Source organism: Lissotriton vulgaris, chromosome 8 (genome assembly GCF_964263255.1).
Source record: "Lissotriton vulgaris chromosome 8, aLisVul1.2, whole genome shotgun sequence".
Lineage (NCBI taxonomy): Eukaryota > Metazoa > Chordata > Amphibia > Caudata > Salamandridae > Lissotriton > Lissotriton vulgaris.
In genome coordinates, this window is record NC_141696.1 from 1270233801 (window position 1) to 1270258037 (window position 24237).

Consider the following 24237-nt stretch of genomic DNA (forward strand, 5'->3'; position numbering starts at 1 on the left):
TCGCTTCCTGGGAGCTCACTGGCGGGAAGGTGCTGTCTAAAAATAACACGAGCACTAAAATAGGCGCTACCCAACTCTGGGAGAGGGGACAAACTATTAGCCCAAAAATAATACGTGTGCAGCCATTTGTAATATGCAGACTCCCGACATTCACTCTGCCCTTAACCAGCGTCCAGTCCAGTCTAAGTTTACTTGTCTCCTGAAAAGAATAACACTTCAAAAGTGAGCTGCACCCGCACTCACATGCGAACAAAGCGCACTGAAGAGGCTTCACACTTACAGACTAAATCAATAACATATGTGTGCGACTGCGGTAAAGGGAAAGTAGTATCTAACGAGAGAGCGCCCGACCCATCTCTGAACGTCATGGGCACGTGAAGGGTCTCCGTGTGCCCTGCTAGACATTGCTTTCAGAAAGTACAGCATAAAGTATCAAAATGAATTAAGACTTTTTAGGCTAACTAACCTATCACGACTCAAGCCTTTCTCAGCCATGCAAATGTTTATTGAAAACGCGACCACTCATGACCTGGTGTCCCCTGGCTGAACACAGGCTCTTGGAAAGAGCCCCGCCGCCCTGGGGCCTGCCTTTCTAAGTGTGCCACCTGGCGCGTGTCCATCCCTTCTGGCTGCACGTGCGCCTGGTGCAGATAAATGGTGCCCTTTCTCTATCTGCGCGGCCCGACTTCAAATATTTGCTCGTCGGATAGGGAAGGCTTATTTTTCCAGATACACGGAGACAATCAAACAGCAGGCTTTTAAAAGATGCTCAGCGTGTTTTGACGGTTAATCTGCCATGAAACCCGCTCGCCTCAACAAACAATGGGACGGAAAATTAACCAGGATGACAGGCGCACCGAGAGAGTTATACCGCAGGGTGGAAAGCCATGGCAGCGAAATGGGCATCAAAGCGGGGCCAACCGCGGTGGACGTGAGAGAGAGAGGAAAAGAAAGAGAAAGAATGACAAGAGAGACATGGAGGAAGGGATGGCTAAAGATAGACTCAGGAAGAAAGAGATACATACAAAGGGAGAAATAGAATGAAGGGAGTAGGGAACCAGAGAGTCGGAGATACAGATGAGAAAGGGAAAGCGAGAACGATGACATCATTTCTTCTGCTACAGCTGTTTTCAATAGACACTAAATACACAGGATATGTGTGACTGGCATCGCGTACCATGGCATCCGGGCTTTATAGCAACAAGGCATATGTATGAAAAATGGAATGTAAAATTAAGTACTGCACGACCGTGGCCGCAACTTGAAGATAAAAAAACAAAAAAGGCACGCTACCACAAAAGTCCTGCATTTCCACCAACATACTTGAAACATACCTCCAATCCTCGTTACTTCACCCTTGTAGCTACCTGTGTTGATTAGGATACATGTCCACAAATGCATGGAATGTTCTAAAAATATAGTCTGCACCCTTCCCTTGCAAAGGTTGCATAGGTGTCTTCTCACGTCATTATCTGGAGTGATGGAATGGGCATATTGTGGTTAGGATCCTTTAGAGCATACATGGGCAGCACTACGTTGCCTTTTGGGTTGGTTTGTGCTGCGTGGGCAAATCCAGTGTGAATAATCCAAACATGCGCCACCATAAACCACACAAACACAGCCAACTGTATTTCATAATTGTATTTCTATAGCCCGTACTACTCCCGATGAGGCTTGAAGTGCTTCAAAGAATAGCAAGCTACTCCAGAACCCGAGGTTAGTGGTTAATAAAGTGGTTATTGTTAGTTCCTAGGATTAGTCGTGTGCTGTGAGGAAACCATTTCATGCATTTACTCATGTTTCTTTGTGGTAGATTAAGTTAATAGGAGATAGGTGCGATTGTTGGTTCAGTCTATGTGGGTTCATTAGAATGGATGGTGCGATGAGTAGCTGGGCCAGCATTGATTAGGTATTCTTAGGTTGCACAGACGGGGTTTTAAAGAAGCAGAGCTTGTGATCTAGTAACTTAGGTGTGAGCCATTTGCAGACCTACAATAACCGTGATAAAGGCAGACAGGCGTGCGACTGAGAGATGGCTATGGAAGGCAGGAGAGGGTCACTCTGAGGAAATGAAGCAGAGGAACCAATCGAGAGTTGTAAGTCAAAGTACATTTTTCAAGCAAGGTTTTAGGGATATAGCAGAAAGAGGCTTTCTGAGATAGCGTGCAGTCTGACGTAAAGTGGTATACAGAAACAAGACTGAGCTGTGCTCTATGTAAGGGAAGATTACTTAAACGTGCGAGTCCGAGTGTGCAAGCCATTCAAACATTACCAACCTGAGCTGGTTGTGTGCCAAGCCTAGGGCAGACCTTGTAAACTGCCTGGAGTATCCCAAGCGTGGTACAGGGCCTCCATATACTGTGCAAGAGAAGGAGGGGAAGATTCCTTCTTTAGGGGAAAATCTCATTTAATGATCCTTTCTCGTTTTTCTAACACCGCTGCACTCAAAGATTGTTTGACTCTCTAAAAAGGAGTTGCTTGGCACTGGCAGAGAGACAAAGCGCAGTCTGATTTATGGTTCATGTCACCTAATCACATTCTATGTTATTTTTAACCATAGATACAAAGGTACCTAGCGCTGACAATCCCAAGTGTTTGCTGTTAGTGTATCTGCTCAATGCGCTACATGGGCTCCGTGTAGGGCCATCCCATTGGAAGCCTCTGGCCTGTTGCTGTGCACATGATGGGAGGGGGATGTTGTTTTATTAGACAGTGGAGGTGTAATGCTGACATTCCTGACCTGGAAGAAGAAGATCTAGGCACGGAAATGACAGCAGGGGAGACAAGGCTCCTTTGGAAAGTCAAATAGAACTTTTGCCGGGAGAAGCCACTGATTAGTCATCCGTAGCACTGTCACTGGTTGGATGGAGAGGGTGAAGTGTGAGACACAATAGTCGATATGCATCTAACACTGTGCTGACATGCCCCAGAGAAGGATATCACAGTGGTCCCAACAGCACTTACCTCTAAGCCAAGAGCACCAGGTATCCCTAATCATCAGAGAGCAATTTACCTGCCTAATAGATGCATAAGCAGTGCTTAAAATGGAAAAAAAGAAGTGCAGGTACTCTGTATCAGAGTACCTGCTTGTTTCTGAGAAGTGCCGGTACTCTCCAATTAAAAAATATTACGTTTCTCTTGAGAAGTGCTGGTACTCTCCAATTAAAAGTATTCCGTTTCTCTTGAGAAGTGCGGGTACTCGCCCTCTCAAAATAAAAAAGTGCCGGTACTCAGTACCAGCCCTTTTAAAACACTGTGCATAAGCAACTGTTAATTGCCCTTGACAGACCTCTTGAGACACCAAAATCACACACCACAGCTCATGGAACATGACACCGCTACTGAAACAAAGTTGGACCAGAGAACTAAAACTGCAACATTATCTTCACAGGCGACTGGGGTTCTCCGATCCCCGTCTGTAATGGAAACCCCACGCTTGCATGCTGGAGCATCTCTGAACAGCAGCAGCGCTATGAGGCTGTGTTAATGGCAGATGGTGTGCTCTATAAATATCAACTACATAAACGAGTCAGACTGTAAGCCTCGGAGAGGAACGACAAAGATCTAAATAGACCTTGGCTGCAGACTGGGCCTTGATTATAGAGGATGATAGTCTAGAAGTAAAGAAAGGGACAAGCAAGTGAGACAAGAGGGTGTTGGAATCACACAAAGTGCATACATCTAACTAAAGCATTGTAGAGTTATGCCCACAATTTACACAGACTGGCACACTTTCAGCTATTTCACAGAAGCCAAATGAGTAGGCCATGGAAATCCATGAAGATCTTAGATTTGCAGGCATGCTATTGGTCCACTTTTCTTGACCAGTTTTCTTGATCAGTTTGCTCGGCAGACAGTCCCTTGTAATATGTACTACTGCAATATGCAAAGCCGACATGTGCAAATATGCATTTCCATAAAATATTGCCAATTTCCCATTACATTTCCACCTAGGAAAGGGGCTTACTCCTAACTCTTTGCAGGAGTAACTTTCAAACATGTGAAAGGACCTACAAAATGTTTGTAAATACCCATTACCTTATAAGTTTTGTGAAGGTTCACCACAATTATCAGTACAATCATCCAGAAATGCTCCTTTTCTCGCCTGTTTGAAGCTTCCGACAGTAAGAAAAACTAGCATAAGTAAAGTATATCTGATCTACGAGTGGAAAAGATGGTGGATCCGAATTATGTGAATGAGGAAAGTGAATTTCCACTCACATGTAAAAACTGTTTGGCTGGAAATCCTTTTTCCTCTTCAATCCAGCATGTTATGGGATTTAGAGATTAAGCCCTCTAACCTAAGGTGAACCTCCATGGAGAGCTACCTTAATTCCATTACTGGTGCAGGGCACAAAAAAAAGTGAATATGAGCTTTATATATGAAGTTGATCAAATGTGCAAACACAAACTACCCATTCAAAACCTCAAGCACACCAGATTTAACAGAACACGTTGGTGCGGTCATCATACAAAAATAAGCAAATCTTTTCACTATACGAACTAATAATAACTATATACCACTTTTAGGCAAACTTCACCCATTTGAAAAAGCCATAAATAAAGAGCATTGCTATTATCCAACTGAAACTCAATGTAGCCTCCTCGGAAGAAAGAAAAGCTAACCAGTGGTTCCACAACTCACAAAACATCAACTTGACTGATTAAACAATGTATAATTGCCTTAGTTATAAAAAATACAATGCAAACAATAAACAATCATGAAGCAGCACTTAAAATCTGCGGCCGGCGAAGGAAATATAGATAGCACGGTAGCTCCAATTACAGCAACAATCCTGAATGGTTTGAAAAAAAACCTTAAATAAACCACAAAAACGTACAGCGACAACTACATGCAGCGAACTGTGGCAGCCTAGTTCTATCTAATTAGCAAAACAAAGACACGTGAAACGAGTGAAGCGATTATAGAAAGGAGACTGGACACGAACACGTTTAATTGGAATCTTTTGGGTCACGAGTTGCCAATTAAGAGCATCTCCGGGGCGCGCGGCTTGATTGGCGGAGACACCAGGGCACGCTCTAACTCACTTGCCCAAGCGAACAATTCGCTAGCGGAGCCGCCTGAAGCTGCTGGCCGCTGGAGTAGTACAGCCGCAGCCAGCGCGTCACTGGGTAGCCTGGCACAGATAGCACAGCATAGAGGGGGTGTATACTTTTTGTTCATCAGCATTATGGTTGGGATGAGGGAGCATACACCTCTTTAGGGGCTCTATAAATTAAAGGCTTAGGGCCCTCTGAACTGGCTCTAGCACTGGGACGGGACCTGGTGCCTTCAGATGTTCTAACAGTGGGAGAGTAGAGGGGTCTCTATAAGTGGTGCCAGGGCTAGTGCGCCCACTCAGGCGGCAGAAGAAGGTGAGGGGTACCAGGGCATAGTTTCCTCTTCAGGTGCTCTAGCAGCAGGAGGGCAATTTAGGCCCATAGGAAGTGGCAAGCCAAGGCATGTGTGCCCACCCCTATGGTGCCAACCCCTATGGTGCTCTAGCACTGGCAGGGGAGCTTCTCACATGAAGTTTGGGGTCTGTCGAAGTGATGCCAAGGCACGTGTGGCCACAACATAGCACGCACTTCAGATGTTCTGTGAGGGCATATGCACGAGGGGAGAGTAGCAAAGCTTGTGGGCACCTGCGCAGTGAGAGGGGAGAAAGGACAACTCCGCTGTATGTATCCGCTATTCCAGCCGCAGCGCTGGGCCGGATGTTGGGGCATGTGCATCCCTGCTGGGACTGTTCTCGGAGAGGCCTCGGGAGAACTGCAGTCATGCAAGTGCTTCGGGGCCGAGGAGATGCATAGTCCTATGAGGAACTAAAAGTAGTGACGGGCCATGTGCATTCACTCGGGAGCTCTGAGGATGGAGGAGTCCAATGAAAGGGCGCCTCTCCTTGAGCAATCTAGCAGTTCAAAGAGTGACAGCACACTAGGTGCCAGAGAAGACCATGCACCGATGTGCATAGTGCAAGAGCGTGGGTGCTCACAGAAGACCATGCACCGATGTGCCCAGTGCAAGAGCGTGGGTGCCCCCAGAAGACCATGCACCAATGTGCCGAGTGCACGAGCGTGGGTGCTCACTGGGTGCCAGAGAAGAGCATTCACCCATTAGCAGAGTGCAAGAACGTGGGTGCCCAGTGGGTGCTACAGAAGATCATGCACCGATGTGCCGAGTGCAAGAGCGGGCGAGGGTGCTCACAGAAGACCATGCACCGATGTGCATAGTGCAAGAGCGTAGGTGCTCACTGGGTGCCAGAGAAGAGCATTCGCTCATTAACAGAGTGCACGAACGTGGGTGCCCAGTGGGTGCTACAGAAGAGCATGCCCCGATGTGCAGAGTGCAAGAGGGTGAGTGCTCACTCGTTGCCACAGATGAGTATGCGCCAATGTGCAGAGTGCACGAGCGTGTGTGCCCATTGGGTGCCAGAGTAGAGCATGCACCCATTTGCAGAGTGCAAGAACGTGAGTGCCCAGTGGGTGCCACAGATGAGCATGCACCGATGTGCAGAGTGCAAGAGCGTGGGTGCCCACTGACTGCCCAAAAAACATTGTAAGGATTTGGAAAACTCAAGCGCATTGGTGCCCTAAGTCAATTAGGAACTTTGGCAGTAGGGGTGCTGCAGCTGCTTGTGCAGCTCGTTACTTTACAGGACCAGAGCTCTCGGTAGAGCGCTTAGAGTTTAACTACAAGTCTCGTGGCTCGCTTCGCTCTATCCATGGGGCTGTGTCCTCTCTAGCGGGCGGAGCAGCAGCAGGGACTCTGGCGGCACACAGCTGCTGCGCCCACGGTCCCTCCCGGACTCGAGCATGCACGGGTGGCCGCTCTTCTCACCTGCTGCTGCTGGGGTGGGCGGTGCTGCCGTCCTCGGAGCTGCCGCTGCTGCTGCGGTGACAGCGCCTCCTCGCTCTCAGCTCTGAACTGACTCCTCGCTGATTATGCCTCTGACCCGCGCGCTCCGTTGCCTGGAGACTGCCCCGCCCCTCCTGCCCGCTGCAGCCGCCTATCACGGCGTCCCGTTTACGACTGACACCGCCAGCAAAGCGATCTGCCACGCCCACCGAGCCGTATTTATGACCCCGACCGGCTCATCACAGTGTGTAAGCGGAGGTTCTTCGGGAGTACTTTGGAAAGCATTTGAAAGGGGGAAGGACGCCGGAGGCCTGATCACCGGGGTCCGCTTCCGATTTAAATTTAAGCAGCGAGCACTTTTGTCCAAAACTTATCTTCCATGGCAGCGCTATGTGGGGTAGTGACGTAGAGAACATCTGCTGTTCAGCACGCCCTAGGATGAATGCGTTCTTTGCAAATACGCACGTTATGTTGTAATTTGGCGAGGAAGTGGGAGATCGTGTGTGATGGTAGTTGCATGTGAGACTTTTTGCGATGTTTCGTTTGTACCAAATAAGGTGCAGGCAGGATAAGGATTTCCTCCCCGTCTGTTTGTCTAAAGACTACACACGATGGCGTGTACACTATGACTGGAAATCACATCTAGTGTTGTGTGCTTTGAATTTCCCATATTACATTTTGGTGTATATTGAGCATTATTTAGCTTGAGTGACACAATTATTTAGATAGGAATGTAATGAATATTTGTTTTACTTTGTCCCAGGACTGGGCCAGCAGCACTTCTAGTTTCACTTTTGCGGTGTCCCAGGAGTGAACTGCTGTGCTCTGCTTAAGTCATATTGTGCAAAGAGCTTTATTGCCTCAACTTGACTGTAAATATATTATTACTTGTGCAACAAACTTTTCAGCCTCAAGAAAGCCCCAGGTATATTGGCAAAACAAATGTTGGCTGAACATAAGATAGCGCGGATTGCCGCCTAAATGAAATAATATGGTTCACTGTTTTAATTTAGCACACTAAAGAAAGCCAGGGGTCTGGATTGGGAGGAGGTTAGTAAGTCATGCAAGGAGGGGGATTTCCTTTTCAGGACGGTTCTCCTCACACACCAGAGGTGTCATGCTTCATCATGGGGGTGCCTCCTCACATGAAAGACCTAGTCTTTATGAGGGCTTCAACCCCTTCTCTACAAGGGAGGGGCTCAGGGATATTTTTTGTTGAATCAGGCAGGGTGTACTAAACCCCTATGTGAGCTGGTGGAAAAATGCAGTGCCTTAATGTGAGAGGTTAAAACTGGCTACAGGGTTAGCTATATTGTAACTTTATTCAGCTACCCGGTGTCGGGATAAAAAACAGTGAGGAGCTAATGACCCAAGTGCCGACATTAGAGACAAATGTGTAGCTAGACCAACGTGTTTCGGCCAGGAGGACCTAAATAGTGTTGCAGCCTTCTTCAGGGTCAATTTGTTCAGCTACTGCAGATATAAAGTGTAAATCCGTGAAAAAATATGAAAAACATGTGAATAAATCAAAGGTTTGATACTGAACCAGTAGCCTACTGTTCAGTATGGACTGCATACAACCTATATTAAGGACAGAAAGGCATGTATGTCACCAGATGCATAACCAATGTATATATAGCATGAGTCAAATATACAGTTACTAACTTCCTACATTATATCAATTTTGAAACACATAAACATTTTAGATCAATGTGTAATTTACAAAGCCTTGTGATTCACCGCAATGGGTAGCGCAATTCACTACATCTGTTCAGGCATGTTAGCCATGTGGTACGTGCACCAAAACCTGCCAAAAGAGGTATATGGTTTGTGTTAAAAACAAGAAACCCTAAGGGAGGGATTAAAGATAGAGCAAAAGTGTGACTTAAATTATGTCAGATGACCTGTCAATAGATTTTAGCGAAAAAGTGGATCCAGATTCGCTGTCATTGGGGGTCATAGGTGTGGCTATAAGTGCACACTAGAGTGTGAGCCAACAAAAAGCATAGGGCGTCTGACAGCACTGGACTTCTTTCGTAGACTGGTGGCACGGATGTAACAAAGACTGAAGCATAGTTGAGGGACCCCAGGGATGCGTGGGATAGTGACAAAAGGATGATTGAGGGCTCCACACACTGTTGGATGATAGCCAGAGGGGACCGGTATAGAACCTACCAGAGCTGGAAGCGGCCAGGATGGCTGCAATCCAAGGTGTGCCAGGTGTAGTGACACGAGGCATATGGGCCTCTGTGCCACAGCCCGCCAAGCGTGATAACCAGTGGGTGGGGTGGACTAGTGAAAAATGGGTGAGCGCATCAGTGCTTAGTGGCGCTTAACCACATGTGCCTACCGGACAACTTGCAAGATGCAGTGTCCAGCAGGTGGGGTGGTATGAAGGTGAGCTATTGCGAGGGGGAGAACCAGTGTGTGACGCAGTATCTCCTTGAAAGGCGTGTGGCAGTAGACGCCAGACCCCGTGTATCAGTGAGGAAATTGCAGGGTGGAACGGATCGGCGCTTAACCATATGTGTCTACCGGGCGACCAGCAAAGTGTGGTGCCCAACAGGCAGGATGGTTTGGAGGTGAGCGACTGCTGGAGGGAGTGTGGAGAACCAGTGGGAGATACAGAATCTCCTGGAGGGGCGTGCTGCAGCGAACGCCAGTGCCGGCGTATCAGCGAGGAAACAGCGGGATTGTACGGATGGATGTCAACTCCTCAGTAGAAGAGTAACGGCTATAAAGGCTGTGTGGCCTCGGTGCTGCATGCATCTATAGGATAAAACACTTACCACAAGTGTATGGATCCCAGTCAACCGAGCACGTCCAGGAAAAAACAAATTTCGTAGTGCGCTCTGCATCGCAAAATGCGATGCAGCGTGCGCTACGAAATTCGCTTTATTTTTTAAATTGTTTACTTACCTTCAATTATTCATATTCCGGTTATTAACACCCCCACCCTGCCCCTTTCCCGCCCCACGTTTCTGACCCACCGGAACTCCCTCCACGGGCCGTGGCTGCGCGCAATTATGGCGGACTTGCAAAAACTGCCTATATTGTAAGTTTTCCCGCAATGACTTTGGGTGGTAACTCTCATATTGGAGGAGTGCATTGCAGTTGGTTAATAAATCAGCCAAATGGGCACTCAACACTATTCGGAAGCTCTTCGCGATTAACCCTCTGCAAAACCAACACAATCCAAACTTGTCTATGCTAACACCTACAGGTCTGTGTTCAATATAGTGAAGAAATCCATACTACACAATTGGAACACTTTGAACAAAGGACAATTGACCCTAGAAAAACCTCTTTTTGCATTCAAAAGAGGCCGTAATTTAAAAGAAACTTTGATCCACACAAGACCGGTGGTGCCAGAAATAACAAGACAAAACACACTTTGGAATTTACCTCCTGTCCAAGGCCATTATCCTTGTGGGTCTTGTACAGTCTGTGCCCAAACCAGTATGACCAAAAGCATTGACATAGGGACATTGAGACCTTGGATTTTACAAAAACACACCAATTGTAACAGTGAGCGTGTGGTCTACCTTATCACTTGCCCTTTTGGCTTGAGATATGTTGGTATGACCACCAGGAAAGTACGCATAGGATTTTAGAACACAAAAACACCATTAGATATGCAAAACAAATGACTACGATGACCAAACACTTTTTTGATAGGAAACATGGCCCAGACCGTAATATACCATTACTTCAAGGGCATTTCTTCGTATTACTATTACTGCGCATTTTTTAGTTTGCAGGAACTTTTAGTTTGCATGCTTTTACTTAGCATGCTGTTACTATGTAATTACCGTTACTTCGGAAAGTGAAATACTTTGCAGACTAGCCACATCGTTGTTTGGAAAAGGAGGCGCTTCCGTTTCCAACAAATGACGTGCTTCTCTTAAGACGCTTGAGGGAGAAGAGTGGATCCAAGAGTGAAGGTGAAGAGAGGGACCACGAGGGGAGAGAGAAAGTGAGGCAGTGTATTTTTTAGGGTCGTGCAGGGGGTTATGTTTAAGGTTTGTGTTTGTGTAGTGTAATTTGGGTTTAGGTTAGTGACGGGGGTCGAGAAGGGTAGTGTTTGGGAGGAGGAACAGGACTGTGTGTCGTGGGAGGGATGCACAGGGGTTAGTGAATTAGGGTTTAGGGTAGTGGTGTGATGTTTTTGTGGTGTAGGGTAGTGTTTGAGGGTTTAGGGTAGTGTTCGGAGGGTTGTGAAGTGCAGTGTTAGAGTGTAGGGTCCAGGCAGGGGGAAGGTCGTGTAGGGGGTAGTGTTTTAGGGTTTAGGGTAGTGTAGTGGTGTTTGAGTAGTGTAGGGTAGTGTAGTGTGTGAGGGTTTGGGTAGTGTTGAGATTTTATGGTGAATTAGGGTTTAGGATAGTGGTGTTTGTGTAGCTTTAGGGTAGTGTTTCAGGGTTTATGGTAGTGTTGGGGGGTTGTGAAGAGTAGTGTTAGAGTGTAGGCAAGGGGAAGGGGGAAGGTCATATATAAGGGGGTAGTGTATTAGGGTTTAGGTTAGTGTAGTGGTGTTTGAGTATTGTAGGGTATTGTAGTGTATGAGGGTGAGATTTTAGTGCAATTTTTTAATTAGCATAAACCATTACAGGAAAAAAAGTAGTAGTGCTATGCATAGTAATAGAATGCAGAATAAAAGCATTTAAAGTACATTGATAACCATTTGCGTTATAAATGCATGCACAGTTAAAACTTGCAAAGTAATGGTTTATGGCAAGTAAAAACATCGCACTAAAATTGTGCGAAGTAATGATATGCGAAGTATCGACATAAATTCGGCACAGACTCCCTAAGCTGGATGGTCCTAGACAAACCGAATCTGAACGGCAATACACCAGATTTCACAACTAAACTTCTTAGACTGGAACAAAGATGGGTGTCCAGGTTGGGAACCTCAGAAACGGGCCTTGTTAGAACCGGCTGTCTCTAGTTGGCAGAGGTATGCACTTCTGACAAATAGGGACACACCTTTTCTAGTCAGGGCAAGGGGATCACACCCTTTGATAACCCCTGCTCACCCCCTTGGTAGCTTGGCAGAGCAGAACAGGCTTATCTCAGAGGCTGTGTGTTAAGCATTTATGGCCACATACAGTAATACAGTGAATACACTACAAATGGACACGACACAGTAGTATTATAAAAATAAGTATTTTTATATAAGGCTTAGCACAAGACCAAATAACGACAAAACTGTACACAATCGGAATAAATACGTTGGGAAGGGAAAAAGGATAGTTCAACGGTTGTTTCTTCTTTAGCACAAAAGTCTTTAGTATCAAAATAAATCTTCTTCTTGGCAATACAGTTCTTAGCAACAGGGTAACCCACACGGGGGCTACACGACGTCGAGGCAAAGTTAATCCAAAGGTTCGGCGTCGACCGCGAGGAGTGCTACGTCGAGCCTGGAGTCACACGGACCCCCAACCACACAGTACCTTTGGAAAATGAAGCACACGATGATCAGCGGCGTCGAGCAATCCGGCGTCGCGTCTTCGGTGTCGATCAGGCCTCAGCAGGCGTCGTCGATGATGCGGTTGCACAGAGTGAGCAGCGCTCACGGCGTCGAGAGGGCACACAGTTGATGCGATCAGCAGCGGTGCAGACACGAGGTCCTCTGGAGCTAGAGCCGTACTCCCACTCACTGGCGTTGCTGCTGGCGTCGGTCGGGCCCGGCGGCCGGTCGTCGAGGAAGCGGGACACTGGGGCCGTTACCCACTGCGTCGAGCTGGATTCGGCGACGTCCGTCGGCGTCGAGATTGCTGGTTCTTTCAGAGGTGCCGGATTCGCAGTTCCAGCAAGTAGCACTTTAGCAGATGAAGTCTTTTAGCCCTGTGACTTCAGCAGGAGACTGGCACTCTTCCAGTCCTTGGAGATTTTCTTAGCAAGCGTGAGAGTACACACCAAGTTCCTCTCTCCTGGTTCCTTGGCAAAAATAAAGAAGCACTGCAGGATTCCCCCCAGCAAACAGCACACTGGCAGAAGGGGTAGGCAAGTCCTCAGATCAGCAGGCCTCTTGGCCTTGGTTACAGGGTTCCTTGTCAGAAGTGATCTACCTTCTTGGTTCAGGGGTCCTTCTCTTATACCCCTTTTCGGCTTTGATCCCTTTCTCCATGAAGGGGGCTTTCCCAACATCCTGGGTCTGTTGTGGGTGGAGCCAGGCAGAAGCACCTGGCTTATTCACTGAGCAGGGCTGGGTCCTCAGACGCCCAGCAGGAGGTGGAGCCAGCATTGACCCTGGCAGGAGCAGGCTATCAACAACTACTCTCCCCCTACTCTCAACGCAAATGTCCCACTCATCCCACACTGACTCATCCAGACCTGTGGAGCCACCCAGCTCCTGTCACACACACGCAAGACCAGCAGAAACCAGAAATGGTTGGACAAGAAAATAGACACTTTCTAAAAGTGCTATTTTCAAACCCAGAGTCCAAAAACCATCCACACCGATGGATGCGTAATTAAACCCCGAGTTCAGGGATACCAAACTCGACATTGCACCATGCTCCCCGAGCCAACTAGGACCATAGCATTAATAATCCCGGCGGCCCATTCTAACTAATGGAGAGCAGGCTACCTCGCAATAGTGAAGAACGAAGATGGCCGTAATTCACTATTAGGACATGCCAACTTGGTCAGGCGTGTCCTACCTTATACTTACAATGCACCCTGCCCGCGGGCCTACCATAGGGGTGACTAACATGAAGTCAAGGGAAGGTTCAAGGGGCTGGCAAGTAGGTATACCTGCGCAGCCTGCGTGACAGCACGAGGCTGCACGTGGGTCTCGCAATGACCGTCCGTAGACATTCTTTTACGAGGCCGCTCCTGTGGGTGGCACAACACGTGCTGCAAGCCCACGAGCGGCATTTGTATTTACAAGCCCCGGCACTCCTGGTGCACTAGACTAGGGACTGACAGTAAACCAAATAAGCCAAACATGGATACAATAGATACATCAATTTAACATAGGGAGCACTGTGGCACTGATCAGCAGTGACACCGCGCCCAAAGCATATACCAGCAAAACATCGTAAAACAGTGGATGCAAACAGAAAAAATGGAGGAGAGACTCAAGCCAATGATGTCAGGTCTAACAGGCCTCAATGAAGAGATTCCGTGGTTTGCACTCTCTTGATTCACAGACTGTGCCTCCAAGACACATCCCTACCAGAGCCCACCACTTTGGGTTCATGTCACATCTTCACCCAGGTGTCTTCACCTCTCAGTGTGGGTATGCCCCATGGGCCTACCGTGTCACCACCCTACCAGCTTCATGCCCCCAGCATTGCTCAGCCTTCTTGTCCGGTATGCTGGCTCCCTGGTGGAGCATATTAGTTCCCTCACTGTGCGACCGCATCAGCATCACATTCTTTGGGCAATTAATGGCTAGGTTCACCAGCCCCCCACTTTGCCCGACATTGTTGATTACATCCTTCTTACACAACAGGCGTGTGCGCCTGTAATTGTTGGGCCTCTGAACCAGCCACCTGTAGTGCTCGCAACGCGCGCCATTGACCCCCATTTGACAGCCACGCCCACCCACAACCCCACCGGTGGCCGCCCACAAGCCTCCACCCAACTCCACCCAACTCAGCCTTTCCACCTCTGCTCCTCTGAGCAGAGATCAGGTCAGTTGAAAGGGCCTCCATGTAGGTATCGCGCCTACCGTGCACGAGTCTCGTTTTAAGGAAACTATATACCCCTCGAAAACTACATATCCAATGAGCCTTTCATTTCTGGGTACGCGCTACCCAGCTGTTTTGAGTTTTAATACACGTCAGGTGTATTTAAATGCGAGCCGTCCCAGGACGCTTTTTTTCTGCCCTGGACGTGCTTGGTTGACTGGGATCCACACACTTGTGGTAAGTGTTTTAAACCTATGACTGCATGCAGCACCGAGGCCTCACAGCCTTTATAGCCATTACTCTTCTACTGAGGAGTTGACATCGATCCGTCCAATCCCCCTGTTTCCTCGCTGATATGCCGGCCCTGGCGTTCACTGCCGTACGCCCTTCCAGGAGATACCGTATCTCACACCGGTTCTCCACACTCCCGCCTGCAGTCGCTCACCTCCAAACCATCCCGCCTTCTGGGCATCGCCATCGCACTTTGCTGGTCGCCCGGTAAGCACATATGGTTAAGCGCCGATCCATTCCACCCCGCAGTTTCCTCACTTATACGCCGGGTTTATCATCTACTGCCACACGCCTTTCAAGGAGACACCGCGTCACACACCGGTTCCCCCCTCGCAATCGCTGACCTTCATACCACTCTGCCTGCTGGACACCAAATGCTGGTTGTCCGGTAGGCACATTTGGTTAAGTGCCACTAAGCACCGATGCGCTCACCCATTTTTCACTAGTCTGCCCCACCCACTGGTTATCACGCTTGGAAGGCTGTGGCACAGAGGCCCATATGCCTCGTGTCACTACACCTAGCGCACCTTTGATTGCAGCCATCCTGCCCGCTCCCAGCTCTGGCAGGTTCTATACCGGGCCCCTCTGGCTATCATCCAACAGTGTGTGGCGCCCTCAATCATCCTCTTGTCACTATCCCACTTATCCCTGGGGTCCCTCAACTGTGCTTCAATCTTTGTTAGGTCCTTGCTGCCAGTCTACGAAAAAAGTCCAGTGCTGTCAGACGCCATATGCTTGTTGTTGGCTCTCACTCTAGTCTGCGGTTATAGCCACACCGATGACACCCAATGACAGCGAATCTGGATCCACTTTTTCGCTAAAATCTATTGACAGGTCATCTGACATAATTTAAGTCACTTTTTTGCTCTATCTTTAATCCCTCCCTTGGGGTTTCTTGTTTTTAAAACAAACCATATACCTCTTTTGGCAGGTTTTGGTTCACGTACCACATGACTAATACGCCTGGACAGATGTAGTGAATTGCCCAACCCACTGCGGTGAGTCACACGTCTTTGTAAATTACACATTGATCAAAAATGTTTATGTGTTTTAAAATTGATATAATGTAGGAAGTTAGTAACTGTATATTTGACTCATGCTATATATACATTGGTTATGCGTCTTTAATATAGGTTGTATGCAGTCCATACTGAACAGTCAGACTACTGGTTCAGTATCAAACCTTTGATTTATTCATGTGTTTTTTCATGTATTTACACTTATTATCTGCAGTAGCTGAACAAATTGACCCTGAAGAAGGCTACAACGCTATTTAGGTCCTCCTGGCTGAAACATGTTGGTCTACCTACACATTTGTCTCTAATGTCGGCACTTGTGCCATCAGTTCCTCACTGTTTTTAATCCTCACACCGGGTAGCTGAATAAAGTTACAATGTAGCTAACCCTGTAGCCAGTGTTAACCTCTCACATTACAGCACTGCACTCTTTTTTCACACACACACACATACCAGCTCACATAGGGGTTTAGTACACCCTGCCTGATTCAACAAAAACCTCCCTGAGCTCCTCCCTCGTAGGGAGGGGGTTGAAGCCCACATGAAGGCTAGGTCTTTCGTGAGAGGAGGCATCCCCATGATGAAGCATGACACCTCTGGTGTGTGAGGGGAACCGTCCTGAAAAGGGAATCCCCCTCCTTGCATGACATACTAACCTCCTCCCAATCCCGACCTGTGGCTTTTTTTGTGTGCTACATTAGTTGGTGGGGAGTTAGCTCACGCAGGTCCTTAAAATTCCTCAAGCCCTCAAGTGTATTGATCACTGTTTTAAATACCATCACTTACAGAGATAAGCCCCATCCCTGCGCCGGTCTCTTCCTTTCGAGACGACGACGAATCTTGGTCACTGTTTTAATATTCAAAGAGCTATTTCGGCATAACAAACAAATTCCAAATACTATTACCAGTTTAGTCAATAATGAGAATTTTGGATACATTTAAAAAGTTTTATTTTCATTAAGAGATTAGTAGTGGTCTTTTTATTATTTTTCTTTTTTCATTTTAGTCAATAAATCTTTAGTAACTTTACAGAAATCTCATAAAAAGTGTGGTTAGGACCAAATAGAAAAAATAATGCATCAAGCATGTTCCATAAAGAAATAAACCCTATTCTAAAGTTCTAACCAGATTTTCAGAGTTAGATTAACCCATGACGAGTTCAAGTTCAAAACGAAAAGAGTGAGATTAAGGAGCATAAAGCTCAAAACCAAATTTTAAATAGCAGAACTCCCCATAAAGAGTAGTTAATAAAACTGAGCCAAGTTTCAATACATCGAGTAATTGATCATACAGTCACAGAAGCAAGCTGTAACAAGCATTGGTACATGTATTAGGTTTTGCCTATGTGATTAACAATAAGCAGTTTTTTTGTTGTCAGTTGTATGTTTCTGAGTAGGTGTACAATATAAGTTACAGAAAGTCTGTTAAAGTGTTATGACTTGTTTATGTACAAAAAGGCAATACACTGTGCTGTTACTAGTGGTATAGTGCAGGTAAGTAATAGCAACATTTTGAAAAATGAAATGAAAGAGGCAAAAAATAGAATTCATTGATGCAATAGAAATATTATGTGTTTAGAGGAGTTCTGACAACTTTTGGGCCTGGTGCCACTGCACCTGCTGCACCATTCAAATCATGTCCCTAGTGCCTGCAAGCTAACTGCACTTGTGACTTCCTGTTTAGTAGTAAACTATAGCAACATTTGGTGTTTAGTGGAGTTCGGACAACTTTTTGCCCGGTGCCACTACATCTGCTGCACCATTCATCTCATGACCCTATTGGCTGTAAGGTAACTGCACTTGTGACTGCCTGTTTAACGGTAAAATATTGCAATGCTTGGTGTTTAGAGGGGTTCCTAGAGCTTTGGGACTCAGTGTTACTGCACCTGTTGCACCTTTGAGATCATGACCCTAGTGACTGCAAGGTAACTGCACATGTGCTTATTTAGTAGTTAAATATAGCAACATTTGGTGTTTAGAGGAGTTCCAACAACATGAGGCCCGGTCCCACTGTACCTGCAGCCACATTGAAATCATGACCTTAGTGCCTTCTAGTTAACTGCACTTGTGACTGCCTGTTTAGTAGTACAATTTAGCAACATTCTAAGTTTACTGGGGTCCCTAGAGCTTTTGGCCCTGGTGCCATTGCACCTGCTGCACCATACACATCACGCCCCTTTTAACTGCAAGATAACTGCATTTGTGACTGCCTGTATAGTAGTAACATATAGCAATATTAGGTACTTAGAGAAGTTTTGACAACGTTCTGGGCTTGGTGCCACTGCACCTGCTGCACCATTTAAATCATGATCTTGTTGCCGGCAAGGTAGCCACACTTATGACTGCCTGTTTAGTAGTAAAATATAGGAATATTAGGTGTTTATTGGGGTGCCTAGAGCTTTTGGTCCTGGTGCTACTGCACCTTCTGCATCATTCAAATTATGACCCTATTGCCTTCAAGATAAATGCCCTTGTGAGTGTGTTGTTTAGTAGTAAAATGTAGCAATAATCTGGGTTTAGTGGGGTCCCTAGAGCTTTTGGCCCCAGAGCCGCTGCACCATTCAAATCAAGTCACTTTTAACAGCAAGGTAACTGCCTTTTAGTTGTAAAATGTAGCAATATTAGGTCTTTAGAGGGGTTCTGACAACTTTTGGACCTGTTGCCTCTGCGCCTGCTGCACAATTCAAATAATGACACTTCTTATCTACAAGATAACTGTGCTTGTGACTGCCTGCTTTGTTGTAATATGTAGCAATACTTGGTGTTTAGTGGAGTTAAGGCAACTTTTGGCCACAGTGCCACTGCACCTGCTACTGCTGTACAATTTAAATCAAGCACGTGTCAATTGCAAAGTAACTGCAACTGTGACTGCCTGTTTAGTAGTAACGTATAGCAATACTTGGTGTTTAGTGGAGTTAAGGCAACTTTTGGCCACTGTGCCACTGCACCTTCTGCACAGTTTAAATCAAGCATGTGTCAATTGCAAAGTAACTGCCTGTTTAGTAGTAAGCTATAGCAATATTAGGTGTTTAGAGGAGTTCTGACAACATTTTGGCCCAGTGTCACTGCACCTGCTGCACTATTCTAATCATGACCCTAGTACAACAAAGATAACTGTACTTGTGACTGCCTGTTTCGTTGTAAAATATAGCAATAATAGGTGTTTAGTGGGGTTCCCGGAGCTTTTGGTCCCGGTGCCACTGCACCTCCTGCACTATTGAAATCATGACCCTAGTGCTTGCTAGATGACTGCACTTGTAAGCGCCTGTTTAGTTGTGAAATATAGCAATATCAGGTGTTTAGAGGAGTTCAGATAACTTTTTTGGGTCGGTGCCACTGCACCTACTGCACTATTCAAAGAATGACCCTGTTGCCTGCAAGATAACTGCACTTGTGACAGCCTGTTTAGTAGTATAATATACAATATTAGGTGTTTAAAGGAACTCTGACAACGTTTGGGCCAGGTGCCACTGCACCTGCTGCACCATTCAAATAATGCCTCTTTGTCTGTAAGGTAACTGCACTTGTGACTGACTTTTTAGTAGTAAAATATAGCAATTTTAGGTGTTTAGTTGGGTGCCTAGAGCTTTTGGTCCTGGTGTCACTGCACCTGCTGCACCATTGAAACTGTGACCCTGTTGTCTGCAAGGTAATTGCACTTGTGACTGCCTGTTTAGTTTTACATTTGAGAAAAATCTGGGTTTAGTGGGGTCCATAGAGCTTTTGGCCCCATTGCCACTGCACCTGCAGCACCATTCAAATCAAGTCCCTTTTAACTGCAAGGTAACTGCAATTGTGACTGCCTGTTTAGTAGTCAAATATAGAAATATTGCGTGTTTAGAAGAGTTCTGACAACTTTTGGGCCCGGTGCTACTGCACTTGTGGCTGCCTGTTTAGTAGTAAAATATAGCATAGCTCTTGAATATTAACTTTATTTGTACGTGCAATGTTTATTACAACATTTAGAATTTGATCATAATGACCAAATAGATTAAGTTAAAAAAAATCAATCTGATAATGTCTACAAAGTGGAAAGAAATGTTCTGAGGGATGAATAGGAAATGCCACAAACATTCTAGGGCTAATGCTTTACACATCTAAGTAATAAAAAACAAGCATTCCAGCATACTGTTAGGAGCTGTCTGCCTTTTCCTTTGCAAGAAATCTTATCTTGACAGTAACTAGGGCTTAAACAGTGTAAACATCGTTAGTAGAAGTATCATTATTGTGTGTAGCCAGGGAAAGTTAACAAAAAAAGGTTCCACACAAAAGCGAATGAACATAGTAATTCGCCGATGGGAGCTGATAAGAGCCCCATTTTAAAATATTTTAAATACAAGAGATTTGACAAGCAGAACTCAAGTGCTGTGCAAGCGAAACCGAAAAAAATATGTTAGATGAACAGAAGCAGCAGTAGCATCAACTGTCAAAAGGTAGGAAAGGAGTGGAGAAAAAGCATCAGGGTAAGAGCCTGGAAAAAAGGCATTGAAATTGACAAGGAATGAGCACTATTATAAAGCAACATGAATACATGTTGCAAACTTTGTAACTGGCTTCTTTCTCTCTGAACCAATCAAAAGGCAGCTATCCTCAGTGACCACTTTTAGTTCTTCCTTTCCCAGGAAAATACATGCAAATTGTAAAGCCTTATCGCAAGTTAGCTACAGATATTCTTACGCAGTTAAGTTTTGGGAACATAAGCCTCAATTCCCATAGGCATTCATTGCAGGTTGACCTTCTAAAATCATTTGCTTTGCTGCATACACAGTAAACTATGCTAAAGAGAAGAAACGTTATCTTTGCAAAAAAATGCTGTTTAGCAATGCATTTCATTAATACAATGAATGAATGAATGAATTTGCAACAGTTTCTGTTCAGGCATTAAGTGTATTAGGGTGAGAATCAGAAGTTTAATCATTACAAACAATATGCTGCTTAGCAAACTGGAACATTCTGCAGTCATGACGAACATTTCTAAGCATGTCACATTACGGTCATACTTCTAAATTATATTGTACACAGTTCTGCAATATTAGGTTCACTTCAAGTTAAAGGAGGCTGGCTTCTTAGAATTACTATATACATAGCCTTGACTGCCTTTTGCAGTTTGCACATTTTGAATGTGTGTAATTCCAGTTTTAAATTTTACATTAATCATTTCATATTTTTAACTTCTAATCTAAGTCATTTGTATTTTAATGAGTTAACCTTATCAGTCCCCATCTGATGGTTATCTTAACCATCACACTAATTTGATTTCACATGTGAGTTCTGCTCAAAGCGCACGCTCCTCCTCTGTTGAATCCTGTTGTTTTCGTTTTAAACTTTGGAATTTTATTGACTTTCGGTAGTCATCATTCATGAGATTATATACATTTAAATATTTTATTTCTTTCGCTGCTCTTTCTCTTGTGTAAGTAAAATCTGCAGCCATTAAATAAAGCATATGGGCATAACACAAGAAGCCCTATTATAAGTATTGGCATAAGTATAGTTTTCATAATCCTTATCCTAGGTGTTTCCATTTCTTTCTAATTCAGGTTTTAAGGCTGAAATGTTCTATGCAATTTCCTCTATTCCTTACCCTGTTCAGGAATATATAACCAACAATGGGTTAATTTAAGCATCTTGCAGACTCCACCTTTCTCCATGAGTAAAATGTCTAAAGCTAGACGTTCTTTCAAAACCATTGATCATATTGCTACAAGCTCAGTGTTTACTACTAATAAAGCTCCAGAAGTACTGGTTGCCAGCTTGTCAACAACAGTTGACAGTTTTCTTATCTTTTCGTCATTTAATATGACTCTACAGTTGGAAGGATTGCACCAAATATGACTCCCACTAATTCATCTCCACTCTTTGTACGTAAGATGAGTGACTTTCAGCCAAGCAATCTTCTTATAGACAACCCTTAACCCTAATCTGTGTTCTTCTAAATTGTTATAACTACTCTTCTACAGTAGACTTGGGCCTAGGTACTCTTCTTAAAAAATAAAAAATGAGTTAATTAGTGTCAGTCTCTTTATCCCTTTCAGTCTTTTTGATTATAATATTTTAAAGACTTTATGAGTGCACAGTTTGTCTTTGTCATGCATATTTTATCCCAACAATGCTTATTGTTGTGAAATCATGAAGGCTCCAACAGTTCGGATCTCACATCACAAAAATCATCTATTGTGACATTCAGTACTTGATCCTCGTAGTAAGGTCACCCCGGTGCTGAATGCCTCCAACAAGGCACTCTAGCTCTTTGATCTGAGATTTAAATGATCTCCCTCCGTATCACTTTCATCACTTGACTTTGTCTCCTCAGGAATAGTTGTTGGAATCCGATGAGCTGATATGCTCTTTTTCAGTCTTCCTTGAGTTTTTTGCCATTCAACTCTATGTCTGACTTTTCTTGCTTCAGTGCTTGTTCCTTCACTCGGATCTTCCAACTGTACTGATGTTGTTTCAGTATAGTTTCCAAGTTGTGCGTCAGTCTCTACTTCTCCTTTGTTAGAGACTTCACTGTAACTCTGTGAAGTCATAGGTACTTAGATTTGTGCAGCAGCCTGGGAATCTTCACTTCTTTCTTCTCCTTGAAGCTGTTGTCTTCTGTATAGCACTGCCCTTTTTGGACTCTCAGCGGTGGTGGTGCAGTCACCAATGCTCTTCGTTCAGGATGAAAGAGTACAATTTCTTCAGGATTTCTCACCTTCTTGGTGTGGAATGTGTGCACCCAATTAGGAACTCTAGCACATTTAACACCAGTGTTAGTAACTAAAATAACCTGGAAGGGGGCTTTCTATCTTCGTTCCAAACCAGTCTTCCAAATATGCTTCTTGATCACGACCCAGTCACCTGGATTCAGGTGGTGGCTCTGTTCTTGATGCGGAATGGCAGCTGCAACCTGGTAAGAAATAGAATAGTCTACATCAGCCATTCCTTTGCAGTTATTGCATCTCATCTCATCTGTGATATTCTAGAGGACATTTGCAGGTACAGCAGGCAGTCTCATTCCACCACCCATCAAAATCTTGTGGGGTGATAAAACAGACTTCCTATCAGAAATATTTGAATACTTATCAGGACCAAAGGTAAAGCTTCCACCCATTTCAGTAATGTTGAAGCACAGACTTTAACTAGTCGAGACTTGAAAGTCCAGCTAATCTGTTCAACAATACTTGAAGCCTCAGGTTGATAGCTACAATGTAGTCTTTGCTTAATCTGTAAAGCTATGTAAATCATCTTCAGGACCTCATTCTGTTTGGGTAGGCTTCACCCATCTTGCGAAGACGTATACTATGATAAGACCATATCTCAGGCCATTGCAAATAGGCATTTTAATGAAATCCATTTGCATTCTATTGAAAGGACGACTTGATCTCCCTATGTAGCTCAGAGTGACCTGTGTTCTTTTCCCTGCATTCATTTGTTGACATGTAACACACTGATGACACACTTCTTATGCAAGCATCCTGAACCTGTACTTAAACCAGTTCTGCCGGAAGAGCCTCACAATGGAATCCCTCCCTAAATGTGTGAAGCCATGAAAGTATTGTGTAGTTGGGAATTACAAACTATCAGGTAACACTGGTCTCCCATCAGCTGGCATCCATAAGTTATTTGCTTTTTTCTCACAATCTCTTCTGATCCAACTCTGTTCTGCTTCTGAAACATTTTACTCTACTCTCTTTATTCAACCCAAGTATAGTTACATTCACCAAATTTGAAAATGAAGTGTCCTCTTCAGATTCTCATGTGAAATTTACATTAAATGTGCAGGCCAACAAAGCACAATGTTGGGCTACTGAATCAGCATACCTATTTACTATGGCAAATTCTCATGTTGATGAGCTTCTCATTTAACAACAGCAATTTCTGAAGGCAACTGTAGCGCTTCCAATAAGTCCTTCACTTGTACACCATTCCTATTAGGGGTACCTGAAGAGGTCATGAAACTTCTTTGTGATCATAAATATCCAAAATAATGGACAACACCAAAGCCGTACTGACTATATGTAAATATTGTGACTCTCATTTGAGCAGTCAAACTGCATGCTCTGGTAAGGACAGTTGACATCTAAGGTTATCATCAGGTCAGTTGTTTCCCATGTAATGCTTTCAAGTTTTGATAGGAAGTCTTTGGTGTCTTTAACATGAGACGGAAATGCTATAAAGTATTCCCGTAGGAAATGGTCAACGTATTTGGATACATTTTCCAAAGCGCTGCCGATGGAAGATACTATAGGACTGCCCGGAAGTGTAGCAGGGTTCTTATGGATCTTGGGCAAAAGGTACAATATAGCCAATTTGGGATAATCTTGTTTGAGGAAACAGTATTCCTTCCAGGTAATGTAACATTTCTGTTCCCATTCTTTCAATTTATCACAAGTTTAAAAAATGCTAGCATTGTAAATATACATGTTAGCTCTAATGTATAATTTGTG

At 44.9% G+C, this 24237-nt stretch overlaps 1 protein-coding gene across 1 annotated transcript in view; it reads right to left on the reverse strand.

The window, feature by feature from the left end:
- Nucleotides 1-6941, reverse strand: part of TNFRSF19 (TNF receptor superfamily member 19) — a 171439-nt gene extending 164498 nt beyond the window's left edge. Inside the window, exon 1 of the mRNA XM_086935193.1 lies at nucleotides 6842-6941. The gene's annotated coding sequence lies outside the window, so the exon portion shown is untranslated. The remainder of the gene's footprint in view (nucleotides 1-6841) is intronic.
- Between the last annotated feature and the right edge of the window lie 17296 nt (nucleotides 6942-24237).